The sequence below is a fragment of the Lynx canadensis genome, chromosome A3 (assembly GCF_007474595.2).
Source record: "Lynx canadensis isolate LIC74 chromosome A3, mLynCan4.pri.v2, whole genome shotgun sequence".
Taxonomy (NCBI): domain Eukaryota; kingdom Metazoa; phylum Chordata; class Mammalia; order Carnivora; family Felidae; genus Lynx; species Lynx canadensis.
Genome location: NC_044305.1, coordinates 128,730,005 through 128,738,143, shown reverse-complemented (window position 1 = coordinate 128,738,143; position 8,139 = coordinate 128,730,005). Strand labels below are relative to the sequence as shown.

The 8,139-nt window shown below is 38.2% G+C and overlaps 1 pseudogene; it reads right to left on the bottom strand.

Annotated features, from left to right (window-relative positions):
* Positions 1-7,677: 7,677 nt before the first annotated feature.
* Positions 7,678-7,858, bottom strand: LOC115511396 (annotated as a pseudogene).
* Between the last annotated feature and the right edge of the window lie 281 nt (positions 7,859-8,139).

The following is an 8,139-nucleotide window of genomic DNA, read 5'->3' as shown; positions in this document are numbered from 1 at the left end:
CCTAGATTGCACTTGAAGCATATGAGGCCCTTCACGAGCTGTCTTCAACCCTCCATTTCCAAACATTGCTAACCCCTTGCTGTCACAATGCTCTCCTGCAGCCAAGTTGATCCACTTGGAGTTCCCTCAAGACACCTTGATCTCTCATGATTCCAGGCCATATCACATGCTTGTTCCTTTTCCTGGAGTATCCCTTTCCATATGGCATGTTCCAAATCACCCTTCAAGACCTGATTCAAATACAATCTTCCCTGAGAGGCTTTCTCCAACTCCCCAGGCCCTTAATATTTCTGTGACCTTTGATTTTTACCAAAACATTTGTGTGGTGACACTGTAATTTCTATCATTTCCCTTAGGAAAAAAAAATGTTCCATAAACTGCTTTTTGAGTTTGATTCTCTACTTTCTTTCTTCATAGCCCTGAAAATTCTTCCTTATTAACAGCTCCAAGGGCTGTGTTTTAGAAATGATGTTTTCTTTTATTTTACATTACTTGCTAGGGCTAAGTGGCCTTGGGGAAAAAAATGGATATGAGTGGTAGGTCATCATCTGCTATATGGAACATTTCTGTAAACCTAAGAGATTCACAGAGGGGAAGTCACCTGCTTTTGTTAATTCTGGAGAGTCACTCTCTCATTGAAGATTCCCTTCTGTGCCTTCACAGTGCTCCATGCACAGCTCTAGCAGAACCTTCATCCCAGTATTTATTGCTATCCACTTCTCAGCCTCCCGTAGAGGGCCCTACATGCTTTGTGGCCTAGAACTATGTCTTTATCTCCATACACCCCAGTAGCTAGCCCATTTTGTGAGACATGGCTGGCATTCAATTTAGAAATGTTCAGGGAATGAATAATACTACCTAACATTTATGGAGTGCTTGCTATGTGCCAGGCAGTGTCCTGAACACCTTTTGTGTATTAACTCATTTCATTCTCACAGTAATCCTGTGAGCTGGGCATTATAATTATCCTCATTTTAAAGATGAGAAAACCAAGGCCCCAAGGTTGTGTAGAAGCCTGATTTGGAATTGCAACATTCTAGCAAGAGAGCCCATAACTCCACCACTACCCTGCCCTGCCTCTCATGTGGAATAAATAAACCCTTAGGGGTCCCATTCTAATGGAACTTCTTAGCCTTTTATCAGTTTTGAGAAAGAAGTAAGACAGGTAGGCCTAAATGCTGAGTTGTTTCATTCAGCCAGTATTCAATGAATGATCACTTTGTGCCAAATATCTGTCCCAGGTTCTGGGGGATCTGACATTGTTTCTTAAGAAATGAACAAAATCTGGGCTTCTTTCCAATCCATCACCCAAAGTAACATTTCATATAACCAAATAACATTGATCATATGCTATGTTTGAGGTAGGGGGAGGTTCCCTGCCAGAGGCCAGCTTCCTAGAACCAGCAGGTTAACTTGACAGCAACAGACTTAAAGACCTGCATAAGGAGGCCATCAATATCCAAGGCAACAAGATGGAGGGAACATTGTTTTCCCAACTGCTGGTCCAGAATTCCCCTTAGGGAGACAGTTTTCTTTGGAAGAGTTGAGTCCCTATGATATGGGTGGTCAGCTGCCCCCAAGCTTCTACAGAGGAGAGCTAAAGAGATGAATAAAAACTCACTGCTCCAGGAAAGCAATCTCAGAGGAATAGGGGTGAGGAAGGAAGGTGAGCAGGGAAAGAAGAGAACCAGGCAGGATTATGTGAGAAATTATCATTTAGTCCTTGTAACAATCCTCTGATATAGGCACTGTTGTTATTCCCGTTTTACAAATGGAGAAACTGAGGCAGGGCAAGGTTGAGTTGGCAGAAGTGTGTGTGATTTCTTAACTCTTACCAAATTTTTCCAAAATGCCTCAAAATTACTGGTGAGTGTAATACGGTGAATATTTTTGTTGAAAGCAAGTGTTAGTGCTAAGTTTCAGGTATCGGTTGAATTCGTCGGAAGAAGAGGCTGTAGCATATGTAGACACAAGTCTTTTGGGACACGAGGGAATCGAGATGACAACACACATTATCTCTGTGAGAATAACCGCCACCAACCCAGGCACAGGAGAGAGGGCTACACATGTGCGCTATAATTGGCTGAACTGCTGGGAAACAGAAAGGATGTTCTGTAAATCTGATGGGATTCAAACTAAAGTGCCCTTGGAGGAACGGAAGAATTGTCGATGGTTAAGTGACATTTAAAGGAATCTCTCTGGACTCTGCTTCACCTTCCAATATGTTCTTTGTTAAAGTGATGTGCACAAGACCAAGGTGGTGATGGAGGGTTGGGTTCTTTCCCTCTTCACAACTGCCCTTCTCACATTATATGGAAGTAAGCATATTTCTCACTCTTTCCCAAACTGGAGATGATGCTTTGCTCATGTGTAAAACTCACCAGGGCACAAAATAAACTATTCAAAATCCAGTGAAGAATCTTCACGACAGTGAAAATTCAGGTCTCAGGTCATTAGCCATCGACTCTCGTGTCTGCAGAAGACTCAGACCTATCTTTTCATTAATGTTCAGTAGGCCATCATTATAGGCCACTGAATCTTCTTGACTGGTGTCTATAGCCAGCTTCTAATAAATTGGTGTTGCTGTTGCCAAAGGAAACAGATTCTAAACTTGTGTGACATAGAGGCTGGCTAACTGGAATGTGTAGGTAAACCCAACCTTGTACCTTTTTTAATAAATAAAGTTCCATTAAAACACAGTCACACTCACTTATTTACATGTAGTCTATGGCTACTTTCATGCCACGACTGCAGAGCTGAGTAGCTGAGACAAAGAGCATCTGGCACACAATGCCCATAATATTGACTCTGTGGCCCTTCACAGAGAAAATTTGATGTAATACATACTTTTTCAAGTCAGGTAGTTAAAAAAAAAAAGAGACTAAAATGATGGTTTCTACTGAAAACGTGTTTTCATTCTGGGAATCTAGAATTATGGTGTGTGCTAGAAAGAGGGTGCCTACATGACCAGCGTCCAGTTAAAACCTCAGATGTTGAGTCTCTAATGAGCTTCCCTGGCTGACAACATTTCACATGTGTTGTCACAACTCATTGCTGAAAGAACTAAGTACAGCCAGGGTGATTCCACTGAGAGAAGACCCTTAGAAGCTTGCTCCCCATTTCTTCTAGACTTCACCATATGTGTTTTTTCCCTTTACTGGTTTTTCTTTGTGGGCTCTCCCTGAAATAAATCCTTGCTGTGGGTATGACAAACAATATGCTGAGTCCTGTAAGAATTCCTAGCAAATAATCAAACCTGGGGGTGGTCTTGGGGACCTCAGACACAGTAGAGTAATAAAAAGACTTTCAAGCATAAAATATATTACATTAGGATAACATTCTATGAGAAAAATGAAAGGGGAAGGTAAATTCTAAGAGCAAAAGGAGTAAGGCAAAATTTTCTACTATTGAAGAAAATTTTGCTCACTATTTTTAAAATGGAGAATTATGAGTAACCATTTGAATGATGTTTAGAACCCACTGGATACATTTAAGAGTGATATAAAAGGTTTATTTTTAAAATGTCACATTTATAATTTGTTGAGATTGAAATTTATAAAATTTAGAAATATGTGAAGGAATATACAGATTTCTAAAAATAAGTAAATAAATACAATTTAAGGCTATGATGACTACTAAAATAAGTGTTTCTTGATCTTATCGAGGGTTACATACCCTTGAGAAACTTTGGTGAAAGCTGTAATAACTCTCCAGAAAAAGTGCACATATACATACATATACAAAATTTTGCATATGGGAACTTCTGCTTCCAGCCAAAATGAACAGAGACTAGATTTACCCTACTGACTCAAACAACAATAAAGGATAAAACACATAAAACAGCAATTTCAAGGCACTGGATATTAGGCAACAAAGGACAGTGGTCCATGAGAGACAGGAAACAAAGCAGGTAAACCTTATGATTACCCCAGGTTACTACCTTGAGAAAGTTCCTAGCTGTAGCACAGAAAGGGACAATCCAGGCAGAACTTCACCAACCTACTGGGTTGAGGAGATGGAGTTGAGAGTCCAGGTAAACCTGAGTATCTAGCCTTCACAAAATACAATCTCAGAGAGAAGAGAACTGCACAATTATATCTGGAAACTTGCAAAGGTCTTTCTCACGTATTCAGCAGGCTAGCAAAAAGGACAAGATAAAATAGTATTCGGTCCTCACAAGGGACAAAAATAACACCCATTCCCATCAACGAGACTGGAACACCTCATCATTCATGGAACATTGGACACAGTACTCAGAAGAGTCTTAGTTCAGTATTGGAAAATAATTAGCCCTAGACGACACACTGCTCATTCCACCAAACAAATCTTAAAAGCAAGACCTGAAAGGATCAAACTGTTCCCAAGTTACTTAGCTGATCTTCACAGCAAACGTCAAGAATATTTATAGGTATACAATATCCAACACCAAACAAGGAAAAACTCATGATGCCTGGCCTCCAATCAAAAATTACCAGGCATGCAAAGATGGAAAAAAATAGGACCCAAAGATAAAATAAACCAATAAACTGAAACCATCCATAACTGACACAGATGTTAGAATTAGCAGGCAAGGACATTAGAGTAATTATTATTATAACTATTCCATATGTCCAAAGAGTTTAATAAAGTCATGGATAATATTAATGAAATCCAGATCAAACTTCTAATAATGAAAATTATATCTGAGAATTAAAAAACAGGATTAATGGCAGATTAGGCATTAAAGAAGAAACTGCAATGACACAGCAGCAGTAACTATTCAAAATGAAACACCGAGGAAAGAGAGGATAAATTCATCAAGAGCACGTAACAATCCTAAATGTTTATGTACTTGACAAAAGAATGTCAAAATACATGAAGGAGAAAGTGATAGAACTACAAGGACAAATAGACAACTCCACATTTATAGTTGGATGTTTTAATACTCGATGTGGATGACTATTTAAAAAATAACCATAAAATCAAGAAGGATATAGATAACTTAAAAATAACATGAAACAACTTGACCTAATTAGCATTTATGGAATGTGCTACACAACAATAGTGCAATACACATCCTTTTTAAGTGTACATGAAACACTGATCAGGATAGACCACATTCTGAGCCATAAAACAAATCTCAAAAAGGTTAAGGGATTCAAGTCATAAAAGTACATTCTTCCATCAAATGGCATTAAATTAGATTGATAACTAAAAGATCTCTTTAAAAATCCCCACATATTAGGAAACTGTGCAACATATTTCTAAATATCCTATACATCAAAGAAGAATTCAAAAGAGAAATTAGAAAAGTATTTTTAAAAGAATGAAAATAGAAACACAAGATATCAAAATGTATGGCACAGTATGCTAATAAAGCAGTACTAAGAGGGAAATTTATAGCACTAAACATCTGTATTAGAAAAGAATAAAGTCTCAAATAAATGGCCTAAGCTTCCATCTTAAGAAGCTAAAAAACAAATAAATAAATACAAAGAAAGGAGAAGAAAGGAAACAATAATGATCATAATGGAATTAATGAAATTGAAACAGAAAAACAATACAGCCAATCAATGTAACCAAAATCTAGTCTTTTAAGAGACTAATAGGCATACCTGGGTGGCTCAGTTGGTTGAGTCTCTGACTCTTGATTTTGGCCATGATTACATGGTCATGCGATTGATCCCCATGTCATGCTCTGCACTAACAGCACAGAGCTTGTTTGAGATTCTCTGTCTCCCTCTCTCTCACTCCCCCACTCACACTTTCTCTTTCAAAATAAATAAATGAACTTTAAAGAGACTAATAAAAATGATACCTTTAGCCAGACTAGTCAGTAGAAAAAACTAAAAACAAGGCATAAGTCACCAAGAGCACTATAGATTCCATAGTTATTAAAAAGATAATAAGAGGGAACAGCATGGAAGTTTTTTGTGTGTCTTGCATCCATGAAATACAAACAGACCAACACTAAACCATCCTGCACACCTAGAAAACTGATTTGAGGATTAACACAACAATCTGCACAACCTGAGCCACAGAATTTAGCAGTAATTCCTTTTCTCCCTTCAAAATGACAAAATGAAGAAATTCACCCCAAAAGAAAGAGCACAAAGAAATGACAGCCAGGGATTTAACCAACACAGATACAAGCAAGATGTCTGAACCAGAATTTAGAATCACGATAATAAGAATACTAGCTGGAGTCAAACATAGACTAGAATCCCTTTCTGCAGAGGTAAAAGAAGTAAAAAATAGGATGAAATAAAAAATGCTATAACTGAGCTGCAATCATGGATGGATGCCACAGTGGCAAGGATGGATGAGGCAGAACAGAGAATCAGCAATATAGAGGACAAACTTATAGAAAACAATGAAGCATAAAAAAAAGGAGATTAAGGCAAAATAGCATGATTTAAGAATTAGAGAAATCAGTGACTCCTTAAAAAGGAACAACATCAGAATCATAGGGGTCCCAGAAAAGGAAGAGAGAGAAATAGGGGTAGAAGGGTTATGTGAGCAAATCATAGCGGAAAACTTTCCTAACCTGGGGAAAGACACAGACATCAAAATCCAGAAAGCACAGAGGACCCCCATTAGATTCAACAAAACTGACCATCAACAAGGCATATCATAGTCAAATTAACAAAATACTCAGGCAAGGAGAGAATCATGAAATCAACAAGGGAAAAAAAGTCCCTAACCTACAAGGGAAGACAGATCAGGTTTGCAGCAGACCTATCCACAGAAACTTGGCAGGCCAGAAAGGAGTGGCAGGATATATTCAATGTGTTGAATCAGAAAAATATGCAGCCACGAATTCTTTATCCACCAAGGCTGTCATTCAAAATAGAAGGAAAGACAAAAAGTTTCCCAGACAAACAAAAATCAAAGGAGTTTATGACCACTAAACCAACCCTGCAAGAAATTTTAAGGGGAACTCTCTGAGGGGAGAAAAGATGAAAATATACATACATACATACATACATACATACCAAAAGCAACAAAGATTAGAAAGGACCAGAGAACAACACCAGAAACTCCAACTCTACAAGCAACATAATGGCAATAAATTCATATCTTTCGGTACTCACTCTAAACGTCAGTGGACTCAGTGCTCCAATCAAAAGACATAGGGTAACAGAATGGATAAGTAAACAAGATCCATCTATATGCTGTTTACAAGAGACCCACTGTAGACCTAAAGACACCTTCAGATTGAAAATAAGGGGATGGAGAACCATCTATCATGCTAATGGTCAACAAAAGAAAGCTGGGCTAGCCATACTTATATCAGACAATCTAGACTTTAAAATAAAGACTGTATCTGGGGCGCCTAGGTGGCTCAGTCAGTTGAGCGTCCAACTTCGGCTCAGGTCATGATATCACAGTCCGTAGGTTTGAGCCTCACATCAGGCTCTGTGCTCGCAGCTCAGACACCGGAGCCTGCTTTGAATTCTTTGTCTCCCTCTCTCTGACCCTCCCCCACTCATGACCCTCCCCCTCTGTCTCAAAAATAAAATAAACTTAAAACAAAAAAAAAAAAAAAACTGTATCAAGAAATGCAGAAGCGCATTATATCATAATCAAGGTGTCTATCCACCAAGAAGACCTAACAATTGCAAACATTTATGTGCCAAATGTGGGAGTACACAAATATATAAATCAATTCATCACAAACATAAAGAAACTCATTGATAGTAATACCATAATAGTAGGAGACTTCAAAACCCCACTCACAGCAATGGCAGATCATCTAATCAAAAAATCAACAAGCAAACAATGTCTTTGAATGACACACTGGACCAGATGGACTTAACAGATATATTCAGAACATTTCATCCTACACTTGATCTTAGCCAAAAGGCCAAGAAGCGATCAGAACATTTCATCCTAAAGCATCAGAATACACATTCTTCTCCAGTGCACATGGAACGTTCTCCAGAATAGACCATATACAGGGACACAAATCAGCCCTGAGTAAGTTCAAAAAGATCGAGATCATACAGTGCATATTTTCAGACCAAAATGTTATGAAACTCCAAATCAACCACAAGAAAAAATTTGGAAAGTTAACAAATACTTAGAGACTGAAGAACATCCTACTAAAGAATGAATGGGCTAACCAAGAAGTTAAAGAGGATATTAAGTATACGGAAG